Here is a 26,001-nt window from a genome sequence, read left to right as displayed (position 1 = left end):
CACACATGCCAGTGGATGTGGGCAAATGTAGCCATGCACAAACACTGTTGTCAAAATGTACAGCTCCACACATGGACACATGCGGAGCGCCCATGTGTGCCAAGGCATAACAGGGCATGAATCATAGGTCCACCACACACAGAACAACCAGCAAACTTGGCAGACCAACAGTCAATGTGCACTCCCACCACCCACATATAGAAGCACACTTCGGAGCAAGCAGACCGAGGAAACCACATGACAAGAGGAGGACACACACAATGTAGCATGAGTTTAATGTAAACCCACAGATATGACTCCCAGAAGAGTAAGAGCATGCTCATCTCTCCCCAACAGGCACAGAGTCCTCTCACAGCGACGCACCTGAACAACATCAAGCCCAGCAGGTGCAGGCAGACCTGCAAAGGCCCCACCACCTCCAGCTGTGGCAGCCACACCACCTCCAGCTACGGTAGCCCTTGATGTATGCCCCTGTACAATTGAGGGGAGCCACATGGAGTTTGCCAGACTTGCACACCAGCAGCTGGACAAAATATGCCTCATGGATGAATGCCTGTAGGCCTGCAGCAACAAGAGTGCCTGGTCTAGTGGCCATGCCACTGCCGCCCTCCTCACCCGTGGCCAAAGAGTGCATGAGGGCAACGAGATTGCCTCTTCCACGGCTGAGAACATTACCCATGCCCTACAATTGATCCTTGAATAAATGTGGGGCCACCTACATGAGTTACAACTACTGAGAGCTCTCAGCATGAGAGCCCAAGGCACCGCTCACAGGTACTTCAGTCTCCAATGAAGCCTGCGAGGGGCCCCATGCCAAAGTGGGGCCCCAAGTGAATGTACACTCCCTGGGTGCTTTACTGGGTGTGTTTGTTAGGAGGGGGGTGTTTGGGGACAGGCGAGGGTGGTGTAGGGCTTGTGTGTATTTACGTTGTTAGTTTATACATAATATTTACATGCATCACTGACTGGACATTCCTTTTTTCAAAACAAGTGTTTACTCTGATGGTGCATGATGACTACAAAGGTTGAGGGGTGTGCAGAGAGGAGGAGTAGCTCAAAAGAAATTCTCGATCACTTCTTGGTGGGTCATGCGCTCATTCCTGACTCTGCGCAAGTGCATGGGCCCAGTTTACACTGCATCATCATCATCATCCTCTGGTGGGGGAATGTTCACATCTCGGGGCAGGGGTATGTTGCGCCTGACACAGATATTGTACAACATTGCACAGCGCAGAACTATCTGCCCCACCTTCTCTGGCCTGTACATAAGCACACCCAAACCAGTGTGGACAGCTGAAACGTGCTTTCAAGAGCCCAAAGGCCCGCTCAATGGTCACCCTTGTGCTCACATGGGCCCTATAGCATGCCACTTTATAAAGCATCTGGCGATTCCTCATAGGGGTCATCAGCCACAGAAGCAGTGGGTATCCAGAATCACATACAAGCAGACTCTAAATTATATACATAAACATAAATGGAATGGGTACTGACTGTGCAACAGCACATGCCCAGTGCAAGAGAAAAGTAAACAACCAACTTCAAACCAAAATACATATTACATTATCTTTTGGAAACTATGGTTGTCTAAAGGTATTACATTTGTCAGCCAGCTAGCAAGCTTCAAACTGAAGAGAATCCCTTACCTTTCAATGAATGCAGAGAAAGATGTTACATCCTTATCTCCTTGTGGCACCACTATGCGATGATTATGAATGCTTTCATGGAAAACTTGTCGATCTGGTCGGCAAGCACATCTTACCCTCATAAGGAGAGGCAAAAATATAGTTACAAAGCCTGAATGGTTTACAAAATACTCAATTACACCTAAGTAGATGAACTAAGATTTAGTTCAGAAATCACATGGGAACAAAAATGTAATCTAGTAGATGAAGAAAAACTATGTATTACTCCAGCCAAATGATTTAAATGTAAGCTATTGCAGAATGACACATGTTGGAGCAGTTTAGATAGTGAAGGTTAATTTAAGCATATGTTTTCAGAATGCAAATTTGTCAAACTTTACTTGATTATGGTCTGGAATGCATTGAGCGATGTTACTTATTCGCCCTTCTCATACTTTTAGCTATTCAAATAGTTACCTCCAACTGGAAACAATTAGACAGATAAATTACAAAATGTGCTGGAATTCTGGATGCACTATCCATGGACTAGAAAAGTGGTTGGCTTCCTCTCTGGCACTGGTCAAGAAACATGGACTGAGCTCCAGCCTTCAAGCCTGGGCTCCAGACGTCTGGAACCAGCTCCTGTCTTCTCTTAAGTGCTGCGAGTCTACCACCCTATTCAAGAAATTGTTAAAAACACATCTATTTGAGCAGGGTTAATGCAATCACCAATGGTTTGGTACTGACTCTCCCGTTTCTGACATTTATCTGTTTTTGCTTTCTGTTTTGTCTTTGTCATGTGAGCGCACTGAGGCCTATGGGTGAAGGGCGCTATACAAGAACTTAATAGATAGAAATGGAACCTATTTGTAAGTTTTCTATCTAACTCCTCTCTTGTAATATAACTGAGTATTCATGTTATACTGTGTTTCCCTTTCCATTGTAGATGTCAGCGATCCCCTCCTTCCCTTTGTATATGTGCAGTCCATTGTGTTTTTCAATTAAGGCAAGTCTTTAAGCTTCATCTATATACATTATCTTGTATAGTCATCTTTGGTTACAGCCTGGTAAATTTCAGTATTAGTTGTAATGTATTTTACTAATAGATTGTTGAGCATTCTTATCAGAAATGCTATTGTTGGGTGCCCTGACCCACGTTTGAGCTATCATGCTGCAACATTTGGTGCTGTGGGCTTAGAAAATCCAAGATGGCCAAAAAGCCCACATGTGCGCCAAAATCCAGGAGAACCACACAGTTTGTGCACACTAAAATGGTTGCCTCACTTGCAACCCACCAGTGCGAGCAGGATGGGCCGGGGTGCCATGAGTGAAATGTGTGCCAAAGGAAAAACCACATTTTAAAATTACCTTTGGTTTCTCTGAATGCCAGCTCAAAATGCCTATTTTCAAACATTGCAACACATCCAAAAATCTCACTGAACACCAGCGGACATCTGGCAGAATGAAGTATGTGTGCATACTAAATCTGGGAAGTTGAAGAGCCCCAAAACAATGTTCATAACAAGACTGGCTGAGCTCTGCAGGTCTGCAGCAGCCTAACTGAAACTGGATTTAAAACTACCAAAAATCGAAAATGTTTAAATTAACTGAGTGACCTACTTTTGAGTGTCACATAGTTTGTAACTGTTAAAATGTCATAGTTTTGAACTTAGAATCAGCATTCTAGCTGCATATGTAAAAATTTTCTTGACTTAAACTGGGGAACAAAAAGTGACATTTTACCTGAAACCTGGCTTAAGGAAACTGGAATTCTGCCAGACAGCTACCCCCGACAGGAGTGGGGGCTTGCCCAACAAATGCATTCCCAGGCCTGGCTGCATTCTGTTTCTCCTGCCAAAAGGAGCTCACACACTCTCTGATTGAATTACCAGGGGATTGCAAGAAACTAAAGAAAGGGCCCAGGCAGATGGTTTATTAGGGTGGTCGAAAATGGCTTCCTTTTGAACAAAGCCCTGCCTTGACTCAGGCAGATGGTTTATTGGGGGGACCGTAAAACAGCTTCCTCTTGGCAGAAGCTGGGAGGGGCAGGGTCTCTGAGCTTGGCAGAAACTGGATAAACTGGTTTCTATACCATGTGACCTGAGAAGACACACCCCTGTTGGCCAGAATATGATTCTAAGAAAGATGTATAACTCACAGTGCGGACTTGTCAAAATTATTTAAATGATACCATAATTCTTGTGATTTTTCGGTGCACATTTTAAGACGCGTTGGGAATTTGTGTGATGTTCTGGGGCAAAACCCCGCTATTTATTGACACCACAGACTCTGTGTTTAAGCTAGAGACATGGGAATTTACTGGAGTATGTATGGACAGGCCGTGTATATGTGTATAATTTTTAATGAAAAACCAATGTTGCAAAACCAGTTAAAAAACGCAAAATGTTGCCAGTTCTGAATGCGAGCTCTTAGAAACATCAGAGTTTGAACAGAGTATACCTCATGTGATCCGTGATGGGTGCATGTAATTTCAAACCACTGTGTATCTATGAAATATGTCTTTAGGTCAAATATAGATTTGTGTGTAATTTGACAGGGGAGTGTCCTTTCTGCAAGCCATTAAATGACATCATTCTGACACAAAATCCTGTTCTCCAGTGAGAACGCAAGGAATTCTCCAACCTATCAGAACTCTGAAGGGGTTGGGCCTAGAAAGCTAGCCTCTCCACCCACTTTCAAAACACATAAAAAGAGACTGCTGGGACAGGTAGAGACATTCAATTCCATTTGCTGCGGAGCATGCTGACCGACGACTTCACATCCAGAGATCCTACACTTAGACTTCCAAGCTAAACAGAGACTACAGAACTTTGAACCAAGAAGGCCCACTGCAAGCAAAAATATTTGTCAGCAGGCCCAAAAATCATTTGCAGACTATCAACAGCCGGGCGAGTTGTTTGAATTCCCTGCCTAGAACATTGCCTGGACCGGTAGCAGTGTCCAGGAGCCGTGCAGATCAGCGCTGTGTCCGGAGAAAGCGGGACCAGGAGCCGTGCAGACCGGTGCTAGACCAGACCAGCAGAACCCAAGAACCAGGAGCAGTGCCGGTGACCCAGAAAGCAGAGCTGTACTCGGAACCGGAGACCAGATCACTGTGAAGTGCTGTGCGCAGTGACCGGATCCGTGAAAAAGTCGCCTTCCTGTCCAAAATCTCTTGTGAGTACTCAGCAAAACTCAGAACATATCCCTTAGTTTAATATAATATAATTCAATCTATTTATCCTAGGTAGAACTGTCACCTGTCATTTTCTAGCTGCAGCTGTAACCTGTCGCTTTGAACTTTTAAAATTTCAAATCCGAAAAACAACCTTCACAAAATCGTTCATAACTCCGTAACCGTTTGTGCTAGGAACATGGTTTAACTTTCCTCTGAAAGCTTAGAATCTCAGCTGTTCAACAAGATTAGAACCGACTTGCTACTCCTTATACTTTTGCCGTAATCACGATTCACGCACTTGCGAATTTTACCGCGATTTGCGATTTGGTTAAAAATCCAGCCACGTGTAACCATCAGCAGTCATCTCTTTCCTTGCTAAAAATTTGTTTGCCTCTTAATCACCATCTCTGAATCATTGCTAAAGTGAGCCTGAACTCATATTAACTAGATACCACTCACCATGAACCTCCTGAAGGGAATTAAAAGCATTTTCAGCATATTTCTCACTGCATTGTCACCATATTCAAAGCATTTTGCCTGTGTTTCAAAACTCCTATTGTTGTATAAACTGCTGATGGGGAATTGAACTGAATTCTATTTGATTGCATTTCTAAGAACTGTGTGCTCTCCTCTTCATTTCCTTACATTGCGTAAGGGGGGGGGGGAGTCGATTGCCAGAGAAAAGTGATTACATTGTTTTGTTGAAATCATATTGAGTAATTTCTGTATTGCATTTTCATTCAACCTTGCATCCATCTGAAACTAGATAAAGCATTCTCTACCACCTTATTCTTCTGTTCCTATTCCCAAGCGTGCTACCTCATCCTTTATACTACTTCTGAGTAACCCAATCAGTTTGTTAGTAGAACATTACCCATTGTTGTTAACTGCTCATGTTCTGAAGTGTGATATTAATTATTAATTTATCATAAAAGTGTGATATATATATATTTTTAATTTTTCTCAAATAAACCGTTTAAACTTGCAAAACAGAACTACTTCTTGGCTCAGTGGGGTCAGGGGGGTTCCAAGAGAGGGGTGTTATATAGGGGTAGTCATCCAGAACTCATGAACTGGACATAAAGATATATCAATAAGGGTTTCCATTCAGTATCCCAGACTAGGCATTGACTTAGCTGTAGTGCTGGATTGAATCCTCTTACAAAGTGGGGGCTCGAGCCGGACGTTTGGGTTAGATCTATCACTTGTGCAGATTAATACAGTGTGCCAGCTGACCAGATACACATATCCGGTCGGATCACCACGCTGTGTTACGCTGTAAAGCACTCCTCAAAGGAACGCTCTAAGGAAAAGGTCTGTTTTGCAAAAATAAAATACAAACTTCTGTAAGTCAGGAAGGAACTCAAATTCCAGAATGACGACCTTGGTAGATATGAAAATAGCCAGAGAGCACTTCTTACATAAGCTATTTGTGAGAGGTGAGTGGACTCATCAGGACCAGACGGTCTGGTTGCAGGCAATCGCTCCCCAGATCACTGAAACAGGGTCAGATACGTGGAGAGACCAGGGTCCCTTACATGTGGCCCTGAGTGAACTATATATGTCCCCTAAGGCCAAGGATGAGCACAACAAGATTGCCAGGGTAGCGGCATATTTATATTTACATATGGGAGCCATGCAGGACAAATGTGCTGAAGGCCAAGATCTGGCGAGTAGGCAACTGCTGGCATTACAGAAGGCCCAATCTGATCTGGACTCTTCTGAGCAGAGGCTGCAGAGGAGCCAGGAGTCAGAAAATGATAGTAGGCAGTATATCATTAAAATAAAAGAGGACATGGATATACTGCAACAGGAAAAGGCTGACCAGGATACCAGAATTCTGGCCTTGCAGAAGGAACGCCAAGACAGTGTGGACTCCCTACTGCAGAGCCAGAAAAAGCTGGAGCAACAGATCAATTTCAACAGGGCATGCACAAAGCAGGTAGCCACCCTGCAAATCCAACTAGACAGAGAGAAAGAGGAGAGCAATAAACTGATCCTGAAAGACCTGGATACCCAGGCAGAGTTTGATCAGGAGCGCCAGAAAGCTGGTGCCTTCCAAAGGCAAAGGGACGACCTGACGGTACAGATGCAGACTCTTAGTCAGGAAAGGGACACCTTAGGCCAGGAAGTCTGCCACTTAAAAAGAAAAATGGAAGAAAATCACCTGGCCCACCAGGGACTGGGTGACCTCCAAAAAGAACACCAGGACTTGCTAGAGCACACCAGGAGGGTGGAGGAGGCTCTGGCAAGACAGGAGCAGGCCAGTAGGGATGGGACTCAGGAGGTAACCCTCCTGCAGCAAAGACTGGCCCAGTGCTCTAGGACCAATCAGGAAACACAGAGAGAGAATGAGTCTCTCTGCCAGCAGAATGATAGGCTCCAACAACAGGTAGCAATGCAGGAGAGACTGATAGAGTCTAGTAAGGCCTTAACTGAGGAACTGAAGGGGCAGGCTCTTGCATTGCAACAGGGAGCCGGGGTGGATAGAGACCAGGTTCGCTGGGAAAGGGAAACTCCTGAGCATAACCTCAGGAGTCCCAGTACCAGAGGCCTTTATCTCTCTCAGTCCCTGGACTCTGCCACCCCCATGTCCCCTGGCGCACATGAGCACTGGGCCACAGGGATGGCAGATTACTATCCAGCCAGAAGCATGGGGCTCATAGGCCAGTACCTCCCAGGAATGGATGGGCGGGCATCCGGCTATGGGCACCCAAGCACAGTGCAATTTAGTGGGGAACCCCAGGAGAATAGGCCCATTAAGGGCATCCTGAAAACTTCTGCCCAGTTAGGTCAGTGGGGGGGTGCCCATCAAATCCTGGCAACAAGGAGGAATCTGAAGACTCCTCTGAACGGTGCAGGACACAGGAGACCAGGTCCCCACATTCTGCCAGCCAATCCCAGGCTCGCAGAATCCAGGAAAACCTGGAAGATCAGACAGGAACCTCTGGGAGCAGTGCCTCTGAGTCAGAAGATGAATGGACCAGGGTTACCCGAACCAAAAAGGCCAATAAGGCAAAAAGGGCCTTGCTTAAGGACCCATTGAAACAGATTAAGGCAATCAGGAGTGTCATCACGCCTTATCATAAGAACGCCAAGTATTCTGTTTGGGAACACTTGGAGCTCTATGAGCAAATGATGGAGACCTTTCATTTGAAGGACAGCCAAAGCTGTATTCAGTATGTAAAGTGGACATTCTCCCCAGAGTACTCCAGTTTCTTTGCGGGGCTGGAGGACCAAAATCATTCAAGGTGGTCCACCTATAGGGCGGCCATCTTGAAACATTTTTCTGTGCACAGAAATCCCCAAGAGGCTCGCAAGGCAGCCTACAATTTGCAATGTGGGGAGGATCAGGCCCCACAAGAATTCGTGCAAGAACTGAAACATGCCTTTGCGCAGACCACTAGAAGGGTGCGCACAGACAGCAGAGAATTTGTCAATACATTTTTCCATGCCTTGCCCAAATACATAATGACCCAGCTCGTGAGAGATTTTCATGAGAAAAGATCTTTAGACTGGGTCATTGAACAGGCTACCCGGATCTATGAGGTGCAGAAGCCTATCGAAAATAAAAATAACGCGCCGAAAACCCCAAAACCAACAGCACCCCTGCTGCTGCCAAGGTGGCAGAGGTAAAGGTTGCCCCCGTTTTAGATTTGGAGATGGGGGGCCTAAAAACCTGCCTGCACCAAATAATTCACAGCCCAGAAGGCCCTCGGGCCAGTCACAGACAGGGAGTCGAGGAGGTAGTCCCACAAATGGGGTCCCCCGCTCCCCTGACTATGTAAATCCCCACTACAAGGGAAACCGACCAATCCTGGGTTATGTGTGGACTCCTCCAGCCCAAGGGGGGGATCCAGCCAAGCACCTAACCCAGGAAACTTCCCTCCCAACTTCCCCCAGGAGGGCAGAAATTCACCAAATCCTGGGCAGAACTTTTTCCCCAGGTATCCACCCAATTTCCAGCCCCAAAATCATCCATCCTTCTTTCCCCAATTCCCTGAGCCCAGACAACCTAATCCGGGAGAGGGGAGGCCAAGGGTGGAGGGGTACCAAAATCTTCCCAACCAGGGGTACTACCAGAGAAGGGATAGCTACCTCTCCCGGGATCAGCCCAGGGGAGAAAATAGAGCCCCGTATCAGCCTGAGCGGGTTTCCCAGTTAGAGCGCCAGGTCCAAAATATGGCACGGGATCTGGGTCACATACTGAGGGCTCAACAGAACCCTCAGATGAGCATGCCACCGCAGAATGCCCCAAACTCTGGACCTGGTGCTCCAGAACAATGACGGGGGCAGCACCCCGATAACACACCGGTTCCCAGGGAGGAGGCACAAGGGGAAGGGGGGTGTAAAGCCTTGGAGGAAGCTTCCTTCCCAACTTGTAAACAGCCCCTGGAAAACCAGGAACCGGAAACAAAATCTCCTGCCCCTGAAAGCCTGCCTCCCAAGGAGCAGAGGGGGGGTAGGAGAAACAAAGGACCCAAACAGACCCACTTTGTGGATGAGGTACAGGTCTTCCAATTTGAGGGAGAGGGATCCTCAGAAGATCCTGGGAAAAGGATCTTCTCCTTGAGAGATGGGGAACTCCTCCCAAGGAAAAATGGGTCCCAAGGGATGTCAATTCAGACTGGGGAGATATGGAGACTGAGCTACCGCCGCTCATCATCTCATCCCAGAACCCACAATACCAAAATCCCCTGGTTCAAACCCACCCTGGTGACTGCCTCCAGAAAGGGGGAGGCGGCCCAGAACCGGAACCAGGGGAACCCACAATGGCTCTGATCTCCAGTTGCCAACTTTTTCTTTCAGATTCCCAAGACTCTCCACAGAATTCTGCCCAAAGCTCTTCGCTAGCAAAGTCCAAAACCAGAAAGTTAGCCCACCAGTTGTCCAAAAATGTGCATTATCTGTGCCCCCTTGAGGAGAAGGAGGGAAGATACTATGCCCCGGTACAAGTACAGGGGCAGGGTACAATTTTGGCACTGGTGGACACTGGATCCCAAGCTACCCTTCTGTCCAAAAGGGCCTTTGAGGAACTAAATGCCGGAAGGGGGGAGAATTACCGTATTCCTCTCACCTCTCTTCCTGGACAACTGCAGAACTTTGACGGGAAGGAACTTCCCGTTGAGGGGACTGCAGACTTGGACATTAAAATTGGGCGACACAAGTTGAAACACCCGGTCATAGTAGTGACTCCAGAGGGCACCCCTTGTTTACTAGGGAATGACCTCCTGAGAAGGTTGTCACCTCTAATAGATTGTGTAAACAAGGTCCTCTGGACCCAGACTAGCCGACCAATAAAATTAAAACAGAGTGTCAACCATGTTAGTTTAAACGGCACCTGCCACATGGTTGAACAAAAATCTGACCAAGTAGAATTTCACTTCCAGAACAACCAGATTCCAGACGTGACAGTAATAGCAGTAGGACAACAGACTGGTGATGGGGGGTCCTCTCTATTTCTGAAAATCAACCTTCCTTCCAGTTTAAGGTGGTATTCCGCACTGGAAGAAAAAAACCCTGAAATTCTTTACTAATCCACAATCAGAAACTCCCACTCCTATAGTCCAGAAAGATGTGAAATCAGCTCAGAGCCTGGCTGATATTCAGCAAATTGGAGAGCAGTTGTTCATCCCTGTTCAGTTAAATGATGGGAAGGACTCTGTTCTCGCTCGAGTGTGTGTGAACAACGGTAAGAGCTTCATCAGCGAAGCCATGTTCTGCCAACTCCCAAAAGATCCAACCATTCCCACATTCAAACTGATAGACAAATGGGAAATGGACCTGGAAGCACCTAATTCCAAACATCTCCTGCCAAGCAGGTGTATGCTCAAAATCTCCATTGGCAACAAGAGCATAGTCCATAATTGTTGGGTCGTGCGAGACGTCACTGCCGCCTTTTACTTAGGCAGTGACATTCTCAATCGCTTTGCCATTATTTTGGACCTAATAAACTTCAAAGCTTGGTCCCGATTAGTGGATAATCCCATGGGCTTTGATGATCCAGAAAAAGCATTTAGGTCAGCTCAATTGCTACCTTATGCAGTTGAAATTCAGATCAAAGAGGAAGTCACCATCCCAGAAAGGACCCGACAATTCTCCCTGGAAGTGAAAGTTAAAAGAGGACAAAAATTGCAAAACCCTGATGCTTACATACATCTAAACGCTTCTCTCCAATGGCAAGGGTTGGGGGTAAACCCAACTCCATTAGTCAACATAGAACATGACACCATTCCAATAGAGGTGGATAACAGCGACTTAAAGAGTATTACTCTAGCCGCAGGCACCATTATTGGAATGGCGGTTGATGACCGACATTTTTCCATTGATCTAGGAAATGAACTGTTAGGACCAATCCCCAAGGACTGTTTTGACAGTGACAGTGATGACAATACACCAGACAGGATTTTCACCCGGCATGGGGGGAACTTCCTGGTGTACACTTCTTGCCCTTATGGTAAGGAAGATGTGACTTGTGACTTCAGGGGGGATGAGGTGATTTTCCAGGTCCATGAGGGCTGCCTTTCCCACCTGAGGCCTCCAGTCCAAATCAGCACTCTGACCAGGGACTTCTCCACCCAGCTGGAGGAGGCCGCTGAGATAGCCAAACCAGAAGTCTTTCCAGGATTCAGGCAGATGGTGGAAGAGAAAGTCAACCTAGCTGATGCCTGTGTGACTCTGGAACAAAAGCAAAAGTTGAAACAAGTTTTCTTGGATTTCCAAGATCTCTTTGCGGTAGACTCATATGACTGTGGCCGCACCGACATCCACACAACAACAATCCCCACGGACCCTGGAATGACTCCAGTGTTTGTGAAGCAATATCGCTTGCCTCTCGCATCCATGGAGTCCCTTACTGAAATAATTAAGAACCTTTAGTCCCGGGGAATAATCCGTCCAGTCCACAGCACTTTCAATAATCCGGTGCTGGGAATATTGAAGCCAAACGGCCAGTGGAGACTCTGTGCCGACCTCAGGGAGCTCAACAAACGGGTCCATACTTCCCGATGGCCTCTGCCCTACATTGACCAAGGGCTGGCCCAGATCCAGGGGTCACAGGTATTCACTGCAATAGACCTGACCAATGGATACTGGACTGTGCCTGTCAGTAGGGAGGACCAATACAAGCTGGCTTTTACCTTTGGGGCCAGCAGTACACATGGACCCGGACTCCCTTCGGATACCTCAACTCCGGCAATGAGTTCAACATTTTCCTACACAAGGCCATGCCCGACCTGGGTGCAAGGGGTAACCTGGCTTATGTAGATGATGTCCTCATCAAAAGTTCATCTGTGGAGGAACACATAGCGGAGATCCATTATGTTCTGACCCAGTTGAGGGCCGCCGGAGCAAAACTTTCCTTTCAGAAAGAACAGTGGTGTAGATCCCGTGTTAATTTCTTGGGGCATGAGATTACTCGTCAGGGTCTCTGTCCCCAGGAAAAGAAAGTGGAAGCACTTCAGAAACTGAAAGACCCCACAACTCTGCGGGAACTAAGGAGCCTCCTTGGACTGACTAATTACAGCAGGAAGTTCATTGAGGGCTACGCAGAGATCACCAGACCCCTGATTCATCTCCTGAAGGAGGGGTCAAGTGGGAATGGGGTCCAGAACAGGCTGAGGCAGTAAGACAACTCAAAAGAAGCCTCTCACAAGCGCCCTGCCTAGCTTACCCTGTCAGAAACAAGGAGTTCTTCCTGGAGACAGGGTTCTCTAATACGTGCTTGACGGCAGTATTATACCAAAAGCATGACAAGGTCAATAAAGTAATCTCCTATGCGAGCAAAACGTTATCCTCTGTGGAGGAAAAATTCAACGATTGTGAGAAGGCACTCCTGGCAACGGTGTGGGCATTGAAGAATTACCGCCCGTTTATCCAGGGGGAACACATCATCGTGGAGACTCCACACCAGCCTCTTCAATATCTCCAAAGTGACAGAATCCGGGCCGGAAATGTAAGTAATTCCCGAATTACTTCCTGGATTCTGTCAATGCAAGGCTTTCCTGTGGAGGTCAGATATGGCCAAAACAAGAAGAGTCCCCTCGCGCAAGGTCTGGCTGACTTGCATGATTGTGCCAGAGAAATCTGTCTCGAGGACGAAAGTCTAAAAATCAAGAACAACATGGAGGAATACCTTAATTCCCCACACAAAGTCTTTGAAGAAGACAAGTGTGAGGGAATGCCCACTGTCTATGTGGATGGATGCTCTTACCATGTTGACAACAACGGGGAGAAAGAACTGGTGGCCGGCGTAGGGAATGCATGGGTGAATGAGTCCCCAGAACCCTCTGCTGAATACAAAATTGGTCCCCGAAGTAGTCAGGTGGCAGAATTGATGGCTGTGCATCAAGCCATCCTCACTGCTGTCCAACATCAACTCCACCAACTGGTCATAATCACAGATACTGATTATGTACGGAACGGGTTCGTGGAGCACCTGGTTAATTGGAAAACCAGAGGCATGTTATGTGCTAACAACAAACCCTTGAAACATGGGAAGTTGATCCAAAACATTGATGATCTGGTCACCTCGAATGAGATGACCATCTATTGGAAAAAGATCAAGGGTCATTCCAAAGTAGAGGGACCAGACAAAACTGGAAATGACTTAGCTGATCAGCTGGCCAACACCGGGGCCATCCAAGGGGATCTAATTGAAATAGAGTCCCTGTTGGGGGAAATCCAGGCCACTGCTTTCACTAGGTCCCAGACAAATGCTCACAATGATCTTTCAACTGCCCAATGGAGTAAGGAGACCCCTGATGCTGATTTGATTACAGCTCAGAAGGGGGATCCAATTATTGGTAAGTTTTAACAACACCTTGAGGACCCTGAGAACTTTCCCCTGACGGATACCGATTACATTGGGAAAGAGGATCTAAGAGTGTTGATGAAATGTCCAAAAATGTTCCGAATCCAAGACGGCTTGCTGGTAAGGAAATCCAAAGCTGGCCACGATCAGTGGGTGGTTCCTACCTCATACCGAAGCCTGATGTTAAGTCACGCCCATGATGCGGCCACCGCCGGTCATAGGGGGTTTCACACAACACTGGAAATCTTAAGAGAGGTTGCCTACTGGCCACACATGGGCCAGGACCTCAACCAATATTTGAAGGGTTGTCTTGTGTGTGCACAATTTCAGCCAACATCCCTCACACACCGGGCGCCTCTCCAAAAGAGGGGAATGACACTCCCATGGTCAGATTTACAAATCGACTTTGTAGGCTCCGTGATTCGCTCCGCTAGGGGGAATAAGTACATGTTGACTGTGACATGCTTGTTTACCAAGTGGGTGGAATGTCTCCCAGCCCCAAACTGCAAGGCAGAAACGGCAGCTGCCTTGATGATTAACCACATCTTTTCCCGTTTTGGTCTACCTCAAAGGATTGAGTCAGACAGAGGTAGCCACTTCACCAGTGAAGTAATGACAAAGATGTGGGAGATACTGGGGGTCAAAAGAAAGCTACATATTGCTTACAGGCCAGCTTCTTCTGGGGCAGTTGAGCGATATAACCGAACCATTGTGAGCATATTAAAGAAGTTTGTGGCAGATTCTGGGCCAAGTTGGGATATCCGATTACCTCTGGTCCTAATGGCCATCAGATCTACCCCTTCATCTGCAACCAAAATGTCACCATTTGAGTTGATGACTGGACGCAAGATGGTGCTTCCTCAGCATTTGCTCTACAGAACCCAAGAGCAAACGTTGATAAATGCCTCCACAACTCATGAGTATGTGGAGAATTTAAGGAAACACCTTCAACATGCTTTTTTTTTTGCCTATGCTCAGCGGAATCTAGAAAGATCAGCCGAGAGTATGAAGACCCACTATGACCTGAAAACTTCCAGGAAGGAATATCAGGTGGGGGACCGGGTCTATCTATACAATTTCCAAAGGAACCAGGCCAAACAGCGAAAATGTTTGCCTACATGGAAGGGACCCTTTGAAATTATAGACAAGATCTCCCCTGTGGCCTACAAGATCCGCATCCCCAAAGGCGGTTTGGCAGAGGGGGAAGACAAGTGGGTCCACATAAACCAGTTGAAGTGTTGCCATCCCAGGCACACTTTGCAGCAACTGGAGGAGTCCTCTGCAATCCCAGAGGGTACCGCTCCAGAGTAATTCAATTCCAACCCTAAAATATCCTACATATAACCTATCAAATTCTGTGTTTCTCAAGTTTATGTGTTCCTGTCGCTTAATTAAAAAAAATGTGCATGTTCATATCTGTTGAGTTCTAAAATATATATGCCACCCCAATATATCAATGGTGAGGGAGAAATGTCAATGAATAGGTATTGCCGCTTTTCCTTTGTTGTCCTAGGAGAAAGAAAACCTGGAGACTGGCCTAGGAGGACAATCCGGAGACCGGGAGCAGAGACCCAAGGGGCCCGGGGTACCGCCCAATATTCCCATCAGGACCGGCGAGGAGAACCGATCGATCAATACCGGATGGAGGAAAAGATGCTGAACTGTGCCATTTGCAGAATTGGAAGAAGATTATGCGGACATACCAGTGCGTGGGTCATCACCTTTTGTGCACCCGACTCCCCATCGACTCAAATTCAAAGTGCAGTCGCGTGGGGGGGGGCCTTGTTGGGTGTCCTGACCCACGTTTGATCTATCATGCTGCAACATTTGGTGCTGTGGGCTTAGAAAATCCAAGATGGCCAAAAAGCCCACATGTGCGCCAAAATCCAGGAGAACCACACAGTTTGTGCACACTAAAATGGTTGCCTAACTTGCCACCCACCAGTGCGAGCAGGATGGGCCGGGGTGCCATGAGTGAAATGTGTGCCAAAGGAAAAACCGCACTTTAAAATTACCTTTGGTTTCTCTGAATGCCAGCTCAAAATGCCTATTTTCAAACATTGCAACACATCCAAAAATCTCACTGAACACCAGCGGACATCTGGCAGAATGAAGTATGTGTGCATACTAAATCTGGGAAGTTGAAGAGCCCCAAAACAATGTTCATAACAAGACTGGCTGAGCTCTGCAGGTCTGCAGCAGCCTAACTGAAACTGGATTTAAAACTACCAAAAATCGAAAATGTTTAAATTAACTGAGTGACCTACTTTTGAGTGTCACATTGTTTGTAACTGTTAAAATGTCATAGTTTTGAACTTAGAATCAGCATTCTACCTGCATATGTAAAAATTGTCTTGACTTAAACTGGGGAACAAAAAGTGACATTTTACCTGAAACCTTGCTTAAGGAAACTGGAATTCTGCCAGACAGCTCCCCCCGACAGGAGTGGGGGCTTGCCCAATAAATGCATTCCCAGGCCTGGCTGCATTATGTTGCTCCTGCCAAAAGGAGGTCACACACTCTCTGATTGAATTACCAAGGGATTGCAAGAAACTAAAGAAAGGGCCCAGGCAGATGGTTTATTAGGGTGGTCGTAAATGGCTTCCTTTTGAACAAAGCCCTGCCTTGACTCAGGCAGATGGTTTATTGGGGGGACCGTAAAACAGCTTCCTCTTGGCAGAAGCTGGGAGGGGCAGGGTCTCTGAGCTTGGCAGAAACTGGATAAACTGGTTTCTATACCATGTGACCTGAAAAGACACACCCCTGTTGGCCAGAATATGATTCTAAGAAAGATGTATAACTCACAGTGCGGATTTGTCAAAATTATTTAAATGATACCATAATTCTTGTGATTTTTCGGTGCACGTTTTAAGACGCGTTGGGAATTTGTGTGATGTTCTGGGGCAAAACCCAGCTATTTATTGACACCACAGACTCTGTGTTTAAGCTAGAGACATGGGAATTTACTGGAGTATGTATGGACAGGCCGTGTATATGTGTATAATTTTTAATGAAAAACCAATGTTGCAAAACCAGTTAAAAAACGCAAAATGTTGCCAGTTCTGAATGCGAGCTCTTAGAAACATCAGAGTTTGAACAGAGTATACCTCATGTGATCCGTGATGGGTGCATGTAATTTCAAACCACTGTGTATCTATGAAATATGTCTTTAGGTCAAATATAGATTTGTGTGTAATTTGACAGGGGAGTGTCCTTTCTGCAAGCCATTAAATGACATCATTCTGACACAAAATCCTGTTCTCCAGTGAGAACGCAAGGAATTCTCCAACCTATCAGAACTCTGAAGGGGTTGGGCCTAGAAAGCTAGCCTCTCCACCCACTTTCAAAACACATAAAAAGAGACTGCTGGGACAGGTAGAGACATTCAATTCCATTTGCTGCGGAGCATGCTGACCGACGACTTCACATCCAGAGATCCTACACTTAGACTTCCAAGCTAAACAGAGACTACAGAACTTTGAACCAAGAAGGCCCACTGCAAGCAAAAATATTTGTCAGCAGGCCCAAAAATCATTTGCAGACTATCAACAGCCGGGCGAGTTGTTTGAATTCCCTGCCTAGAACATTGCCTGGACCGGTAGCAGTGTCCAGGAGCCGTGCAGATCAGCGCTGTGTCCGGAGAAAGCGGGACCAGGAGCCGTGCAGACCGGTGCTAGACCAGACCAGCAGAACCCAAGAACCAGGAGCAGTGCCGGTGACCCAGAAAGCAGAGCTGTACTCGGAACCGGAGACCAGATCACTGTGAAGTGCTGTGCGCAGTGACCGGATCCGTGAAAAAGTCGCCTTCCTATCCAAAATCTCTTGTGAGTACTCAGCAAAACTCAGAACATATCCCTTAGTTTAATATAATATAATTCAATCTATTTATCCTAAGTAGAACTGTCACCTGTCATTTTCTAGCTGCAAGCTGTAACCTGTCGCTTTGAACTTTTAAAATTTCAAATCCGAAAAACAACCTTCCCAAAATCGTTCATAACTCCGTAACCGTTTGTGCTAGGAACATGGTTTAACTTTCCTCTGAAAGCTTAGAATCTCAGCTGTTCAACAAGATTAGAACCGACTTGCTACTCCTTATACTTTTGCCGTAATCACGATTCACGCACTTGCGAATTTTACCGCGATTTGCGATTTGGTTAAAAATCCAGCCACGTGTAACCATCAGCAGTCATCTCTTTCCTTGCTAAAAATTTGTTTGCCTCTTAATCACCATCTCTGAATCATTGCTAAAGTGAGCCTGAACTCATATTAACTAGATACCACTCACCATGAACCTCCTGAAGGGAATTAAAAGCATTTTCAGAATATTTCTCACTGCATTGTCACCATATTCAAAGCATTTTGCCTGTGTTTCAAAACTCCTATTGTTGTATAAGCTGCTGATGGGGAATTTAACTGAATTCTATTTGATTGCATTTCTAAGAACTGTGTGCTCTCCTCTTCATTTCCTTACATTGCGTAAGGGGGGGGGGAGTCGATTGCCAGAGAAAAGTGATTACATTGTTTTGTTGAAATCATATTGAGTAATTTCTGTATTGCATTTTCATTCAACCTTGCATCCATCTGAAACTAGATAAAGCATTCTCTACCACCTTATTCTTCTGTTCCTATTCCCAAGCGTGCTACCTCATCCTTTATACTACTTCTGAGTAACCCAATCAGTTTGTTAGTAGAACATTACCCATTGTTGTTAACTGCTCATGTTCTGAAGTGTGATATTAATTATTAATTTATCATAAAAGTGTGATATATATATATTTTTAATTTTTCTCAAATAAACCGTTTAAACTTGCAAAACAGAACTACTTCTTGGCTCAGTGGGGTCAGGGGGGTTCCAAGAGAGGGGTGTTATATAGGGGTAGTCATCCAGAACTCATGAACTGGACATAAAGATATATCAATAAGGGTTTCCATTCAGTATCCCAGACTAGGCATTGACTTAGCTGTAGTGCTGGATTGAATCCTCTTACAAAGTGGGGGCTCGAGCCGGACGTTTGGGTTAGATCTATCACTTGTGCAGATTAATACAGTGTGCCAGCTGACCAGATACACATATCCGGTCGGATCACCACGCTGTGTTACGCTGTAAAGCACTCCTCAAAGGAACGCTCTAAGGAAAAGGTCTGTTTTGCAAAAATAAAATACAAACTTCTGTAAGTCAGGAAGGAACTCAAATTCCAGAATGACGACCTTGGTAGATATGAAAATAGCCAGAGAGCACTTCTTACATAAGCTATTTGTGAGAGGTGAGTGGACTCATCAGGACCAGACGGTCTGGTTGCAGGCAATCGCTCCCCAGATCACTGAAACAGGGTCAGATATGTGGAGAGACCAGGGTCCCTTACATGTGGCCCTGAGTGAACTATATATGTCCCCTAAGGCCAAGGATGAGCACAACAAGATTGCCAGGGTAGCGGCATATTTATATTTACATATGGGAGCCATGCAGGACAAATGTGCTGAAGGCCAAGATCTGGCGAGTAGGCAACTGCTGGCATTACAGAAGGCCCAATCTGATCTGGACTCTTCTGAGCAGAGGCTGCAGAGGAGCCAGGAGTCAGAAAATGATAGTAGGCAGTATATCATTAAAATAAAAGAGGACATGGATATACTGCAACAGGAAAAGGCTGACCAGGATACCAGAATTCTGGCCTTGCAGAAGGAACGCCAAGACAGTTTGGACTCCCTACTGCAGAGCCAGAAAAAGCTGGAGCAACAGATCAATTTCAACAGGGCATGCACAAAGCAGGTAGCCACCCTGCAAATCCAACTAGACAGAGAGAAAGAGGAGAGCAATAAACTGATCCTGAAAGACCTGGATACCCAGGCAGAGTTTGATCAGGAGCGCCAGAAAGCTGGTGCCTTCCAAAGGCAAAGGGACGACCTGACGGTACAGATGCAGACTCTTAGTCAGGAAAGGGACACCTTAGGCCAGGAAGTCTGCCACTTAAAAAGAAAAATGGAAGAAAATCACCTGGCCCACCAGGGACTGGGTGACCTCCAAAAAGAACACCAGGACTTGCTAGAGCACACCAGGAGGGTGGAGGAGGCTCTGGCAAGACAGGAGCAGGCCAGTAGGGATGGGACTCAGGAGGTAACCCTCCTGCAGCAAAGACTGGCCCAGTGCTCTAGGACCAATCAGGAAACACAGAGAGAGAATGAGTCTCTCTGCCAGCAGAATGATAGGCTCCAACAACAGGTAGCAATGCAGGAGAGACTGATAGAGTCTAGTAAGGCCTTAACTGAGGAACTGAAGGCGCAGGCTCTTGCATTGCAACAGGGAGCCGGGGTGGATAGAGACCAGGTTCGCTGGGAAAGGGAAACTCCTGAGCATAACCTCAGGAGCCCCAGTACCAGAGGCCTTTATCTCTCTCAGTCCCTGGACTCTGCCACCCCCATGTCCCCTGGCGCACATGAGCACTGGGCCACAGGGATGGCAGATTACTATCCAGCCAGAAGCATGGGGCTCATAGGCCAGTACCTCCCAGGAATGGATGGGCGGGCATCCGGCTATGGGCACCCAAGCACAGTGCAATTTAGTGGGGAACCCCAGGAGAATAGGCCCATTAAGGGCATCCTGAAAACTTCTGCCCAGTTAGGTCAGTGGGGGGGGTGACCATCAAATCCTGGCAGCAAGGAGGAATCTGAAGACTCCTCTGAACGGTGCAGGACACAGGAGACCAGGTCCCCACATTCTGCCAGCCAATCCCAGGCTCGCAGAATCCAGGAAAACCTGGAAGATCAGACAGGAACCTCTGGGAGCAGTGCCTCTGAGTCAGAAGATGAAATGACCAGGGTTACCCGAACCAAAAAGGCCAATAAGGCAAAAAGGGCCTTGCTTAAGGACCCATTGAAACAGATTAAGGCAATCAGGAGTGTCATCACGCCTTATCATAAGAACGCCAAGTATTCTGTTTGGGAACACTTGGAGCTCTATGAGCAAATGATGGAGACCTTTCATTTGAAGGACAGCCAAAGCTGTATTCAGTATGTAAAGTGGACATTCTCCCCAGAGTACTCCAGTTTCTTTGCGGGGCTGGAGGACCAAAATCATTCAAGGTGGTCCACCTATAGGGCGGCCATCTTGAAACATTTTTCTGTGCACAGAAATCCCCAAGAGGCTCGCAAGGCAGCCTACAATTTGCAATGTGGGGAGGATCAGGCCCCACAAGAATTCGTGCAAGAACTGAAACATGCCTTTGCGCAGACCACTAGAAGGGTGCGCACAGACAGCAGAGAATTTGTCAATACATTTTTCCATGCCTTGCCCAAATACATAATGACCCAGCTCGTGAGAGATTTTCATGAGAAAAGATCTTTAGACTGGGTCATTGAACAGGCTACCCGGATCTATGAGGTGCAGAAGCCTATCGAAAATAAAAATAACCCGCCGAAAACCCCAAAACCAACAGCACCCCTGCTGCTGCCAAGGTGGCAGAGGTAAAGGTTGCCCCCGTTTTAGATTTGGAGATGGGGGGCCTAAAAACCTGCCTGCACCAAATAATTCACAGCCCAGAAGGCCCTCGGGCCAGTCACAGACAGGGAGTCGAGGAGGTAGTCCCACAAATGGGGTCCCCCGCTCCCCTGACTATGTAAATCCCCACTACAAGGGAAACCGACCAATCCTGGGTTATGTGTGGACTCCTCCAGCCCAAGGGGGGGGATCCAGCCAAGCACCTAACCCAGGAAACTTCCCTCCCAACTTCCCCCAGGAGGGCAGAAATTCACCAAATCCTGGGCAGAACTTTTTCCCCAGGTATCCACCCAATTTCCAGCCCCAAAATCATCCATCCTTCTTTCCCCAATTCCCTGAGCCCAGACAACCTAATCCGGGAGAGGGGAGGCCAAGGGTGGAGGGGTACCAAAATCTTCCCAACCAGGGGTACTACCAGAGAAGGGATAGCTACCTCTCCCGGGATCAGCCCAGGGGAGAAAATAGAGCCCCGTATCAGCCTGAGCGGGTTTCCCAGTTAGAGCGCCAGGTCCAAAATATGGCACGGGATCTGGGTCACATACTGAGGGCTCAACAGAACCCTCAGATGAGCATGCCACCGCAGAATGCCCCAAACTCTGGACCTGGTGCTCCAGAACAATGACGGGGGCAGCACCCCGATAACACACCGGTTCCCAGGGAGGAGGCACAAGGGGAAGGGGGGTGTAAAGCCTTGGAGGAAGCTTCCTTCCCAACTTGTAAACAGCCCCTGGAAAACCAGGAACCGGAAACAAAATCTCCTGCCCCTGAAAGCCTGCCTCCCAAGGAGCAGAGGGGGGGTAGGAGAAACAAAGGACCCAAACAGACCCACTTTGTGGAGGAGGTACAGGTCTTCCAATTTGAGGGAGAGGGATTCTCAGAAGATCCTGGGAAAAGGATCTTCTCCTTCAGAGATGGGGAACTCCTCCCAAGGAAAAATGGGTCCCAAGGGATGTCAATTCAGACTGGGGAGATATGGAGACTGAGCTACCGCCGCTCATCATCTCATCCCAGAACCCACAATACCAAAATCCCCTGGTTCAAACCCACCCTGGTGACTGCCTCCAGGAAGGGGGAGGCGGCCCAGAACCGGAACCAGGGGAACCCACAATGGCTCTGATCTCCAGTTGCCAACTTTTTCTTTCAGATTCCCAAGGCTCTCCACAGAATTCTGCCCAAAGCTCTTCGCTAGCAAAGTCCAAAACCAGAAAGTTAGCCCACCAGTTGTCCAAAAATGTGCATTATCTGTGCCCCCTTGAGGAGAAGGAGGGAAGATACTATGCCCCGGTACAAGTACAGGGGCAGGGTACAATTTTGGCACTGGTGGACACTGGATCCCAAGCTACCCTTCTGTCCAAAAGGGCCTTTGAGGAACTAAATGCCGGAAGGGGGGAGAATTACCGTATTCCTCTCACCTCTCTTCCTGGACAACTGCAGAACTTTGACGGGAAGGAACTTCCCGTTGAGGGGACTGCAGACTTGGACATTAAAATTGGGCGACACAAGTTGAAACACCCGGTCATAGTAGTGACTCCAGAGGGCACCCCTTGTTTACTAGGGAATGACCTCCTGAGAAGGTTGTCACCTCTAATAGATTGTGTAAACAAGGTCCTCTGGACCCAGACTAGCCGACCAATAAAATTAAAACAGAGTGTCAACCATGTTAGTTTAAACGGCACCTGCCACATGGTTGAACAAAAATCTGACCAAGTAGAATTTCACTTCCAGAACAACCAGATTCCAGACGTGACAGTAATAGCAGTAGGACAACAGACTGGTGATGGGGGGTCCTCTCTATTTCTGAAAATCAACCTTCCTTCCAGTTTAAGGTGGTATTCCGCACTGGAAGAAAAAAACCCTGAAATTCTTTACTAATCCACAATCAGAAACTCCCACTCCTATAGTCCAGAAAGATGTGAAATCAGCTCAGAGCCTGGCTGATATTCAGCAAATTGGAGAGCAGTTGTTCATCCCTGTTCAGTTAAATGATGGGAAGGACTCTGTTCTCGCTCGAGTTTGTGTGAACAACGGTAAGAGCTTCATCAGCGAAGCCATGTTCTGCCAACTCCCAAAAGATCCAACCATTCCCACATTCAAACTGATAGACAAATGGGAAATGGACCTGGAAGCACCTAATTCCAAACATCTCCTGCCAAGCAGGTGTATGCTCAAAATCTCCATTGGCAACAAGAGCATAGTCCATAATTGTTGGGTCGTGCGAGACGTCACTGCCGCCTTTTACTTAGGCAGTGACATTCTCAATCGCTTTGCCATTATTTTGGACCTAATAAACTTCAAAGCTTGGTCCCGATTAGTGGATAATCCCATGGGCTTTGATGATCCAGAAAAAGCATTTAGGTCAGCTCAATTGCTACCTTATGCAGTTGAAATTCAGATCAAAGAGGAAGTCACCATCCCAGAAAGGACCCGACAATTCTCCCTGGAAGTGAAAGTTAAAAGAGGACAAAAATTGCAAAACCCTGATGCTTACATACATCTAAACGCTTCTCTCCAACGGCAAGGGTTGGGGGTAAACCCAACTCCATTAGTCAACATAGAACATGACACCATTCCAATAGAGGTGGATAACAGCGACTTAAAGAGTATTACTCTAGCCGCAGGCACCATTATTGGAATGGCGGTTGATGACCGACATTTTTCCATTGATCTAGGAAATGAACTGTTAGGACCAATCCCCAAGGACTGTTTTGACAGTGACAGTGATGACAATACACCAGACAGGATTTTCACCCGGCATGGGGGGAACTTCCTGGTGTACACTTCTTGCCCTTATGGTAAGGAAGATGTGACTTGTGACTTCAGGGGGGATGAGGTGATTTTCCAGGTCCATGAGGGCTGCCTTTCCCACCTGAGGCCTCCAGTCCAAATCAGCACTCTGACCAGGGACTTCTCCACCCAGCTGGAGGAGGCCGCTGAGATAGCCAAACCAGAAGTCTTTCCAGGATTCAGGCAGATGGTGGAAGAGAAAGTCAACCTAGCTGATGCCTGTGTGACTCTGGAACAAAAGCAAAAGTTGAAACAAGTTTTCTTGGATTTCCAAGATCTCTTTGCGGTAGACTCATATGACTGTGGCCGCACCGACATCCACACAACAACAATCCCCACAGACCCTGGAATGACTCCAGTGTTTGTGAAGCAATATCGCTTGCCTCTCGCATCCATGGAGTCCCTTACTGAAATAATTAAGAACCTTTAGTCCCGGGGAATAATCCGTCCAGTCCACAGCACTTTCAATAATCCGGTGCTGGGAATATTGAAGCCAAACGGCCAGTGGAGACTCTGTGCCGACCTCAGGGAGCTCAACAAACGGGTCCATACTTCCCGATGGCCTCTGCCCTACATTGACCAAGGGCTGGCCCAGATCCAGGGGTCACAGGTATTCACTGCAATAGACCTGACCAATGGATACTGGACTGTGCCTGTCAGTAGGGAGGACCAATACAAGCTGGCTTTTACCTTTGGGGCCAGCAGTACACATGGACCCGGACTCCCTTCGGATACCTCAACTCCGGCAATGAGTTCAACATTTTCCTACACAAGGCCATGCCCGACCTGGGTGCAAGGGGTAACCTGGCTTATGTAGATGATGTCCTCATCAAAAGTTCATCTGTGGAGGAACACATAGCGGAGATCCATTATGTTCTGACCCAGTTGAGGGCCGCCGGAGCAAAACTTTCCTTTCAGAAAGCACAGTGGTGTAGATCCCGTGTTAATTTCTTGGGGCATGAGATTACTCGTCAGGGTCTCTGTCCCCAGGAAAAGAAAGTGGAAGCACTTCAGAAACTGAAAGACCCCACAACTCTGCGGGAACTAAGGAGCCTCCTTGGACTGACTAATTACAGCAGGAAGTTCATTGAGGGCTACGCAGAGATCACCAGACCCCTGATTCATCTCCTGAAGGGGGGGTCAAGTGGGAATGGGGTCCAGAACAGGCTGAGGCAGTAAGACAACTCAAAAGAAGCCTCTCACAAGCGCCCTGCCTAGCTTACCCTGTCAGAAACAAGGAGTTCTTCCTGGAGACAGGGTTCTCTAATACGTGCTTGACGGCAGTATTATACCAAAAGCATGACAAGGTCAATAAAGTAATCTCCTATGCGAGCAAAACTTTATCCTCTGTGGAGGAAAAATTCAACGATTGTGAGAAGGCACTCCTGGCAACGGTGTGGGCATTGAAGAATTACCGCCCGTTTATCCAGGGGGAACACATCATCGTGGAGACTCCACACCAGCCTCTTCAATATCTCCAAAGTGACAGAATCCGGGCCGGAAATGTAAGTAATTCCCGAATTACTTCCTGGATTCTGTCAATGCAAGGCTTTCCTGTGGAGGTCAGATATGGCCAAAACAAGAAGAGTCCCCTCGCGCAAGGTCTGGCTGACTTGCATGATTGTGCCAGAGAAAACTGTCTCGAGGACGAAAGTCTAAAAATCAAGGACAACATGGAGGAATACCTTAATTCCCCACACAAAGTCTTTGAAGAAGACAAGTGTGAGGGAATGCCCACTGTCTATGTGGATGGATGCTCTTACCATGTTGACAACAACGGGGAGAAAGAACTGGTGGCCGGCGTAGGGAATGCATGGGTGAATGAGTCCCCAGAACCCTCTGCTGAATACAAAATTGGTCCCCGAAGTAGTCAGGTGGCAGAATTGATGGCTGTGCATCAAGCCATCCTCACTGCTGTCCAACATCAACTCCACCAACTGGTCATAATCACAGATACTGATTATGTACGGAACGGGTTCGTGGAGCACCTGGTTAATTGGAAAACCAGAGGCATGTTATGTGCTAACAACAAACCCTTGAAACATGTGAAGTTGATCCAAAACATTGATGATCTGGTCACCTCGAATGAGATGACCATCTATTGGAAAAAGAT

This window comes from Ambystoma mexicanum, chromosome 5q (genome assembly GCF_040938575.1).
Source record: "Ambystoma mexicanum isolate Mex_15411 chromosome 5q, UKY_AmexF1_1, whole genome shotgun sequence".
NCBI classification, from domain to species: Eukaryota; Metazoa; Chordata; class Amphibia; order Caudata; family Ambystomatidae; genus Ambystoma; species Ambystoma mexicanum.
This window is presented reverse-complemented; position numbering follows the sequence as displayed.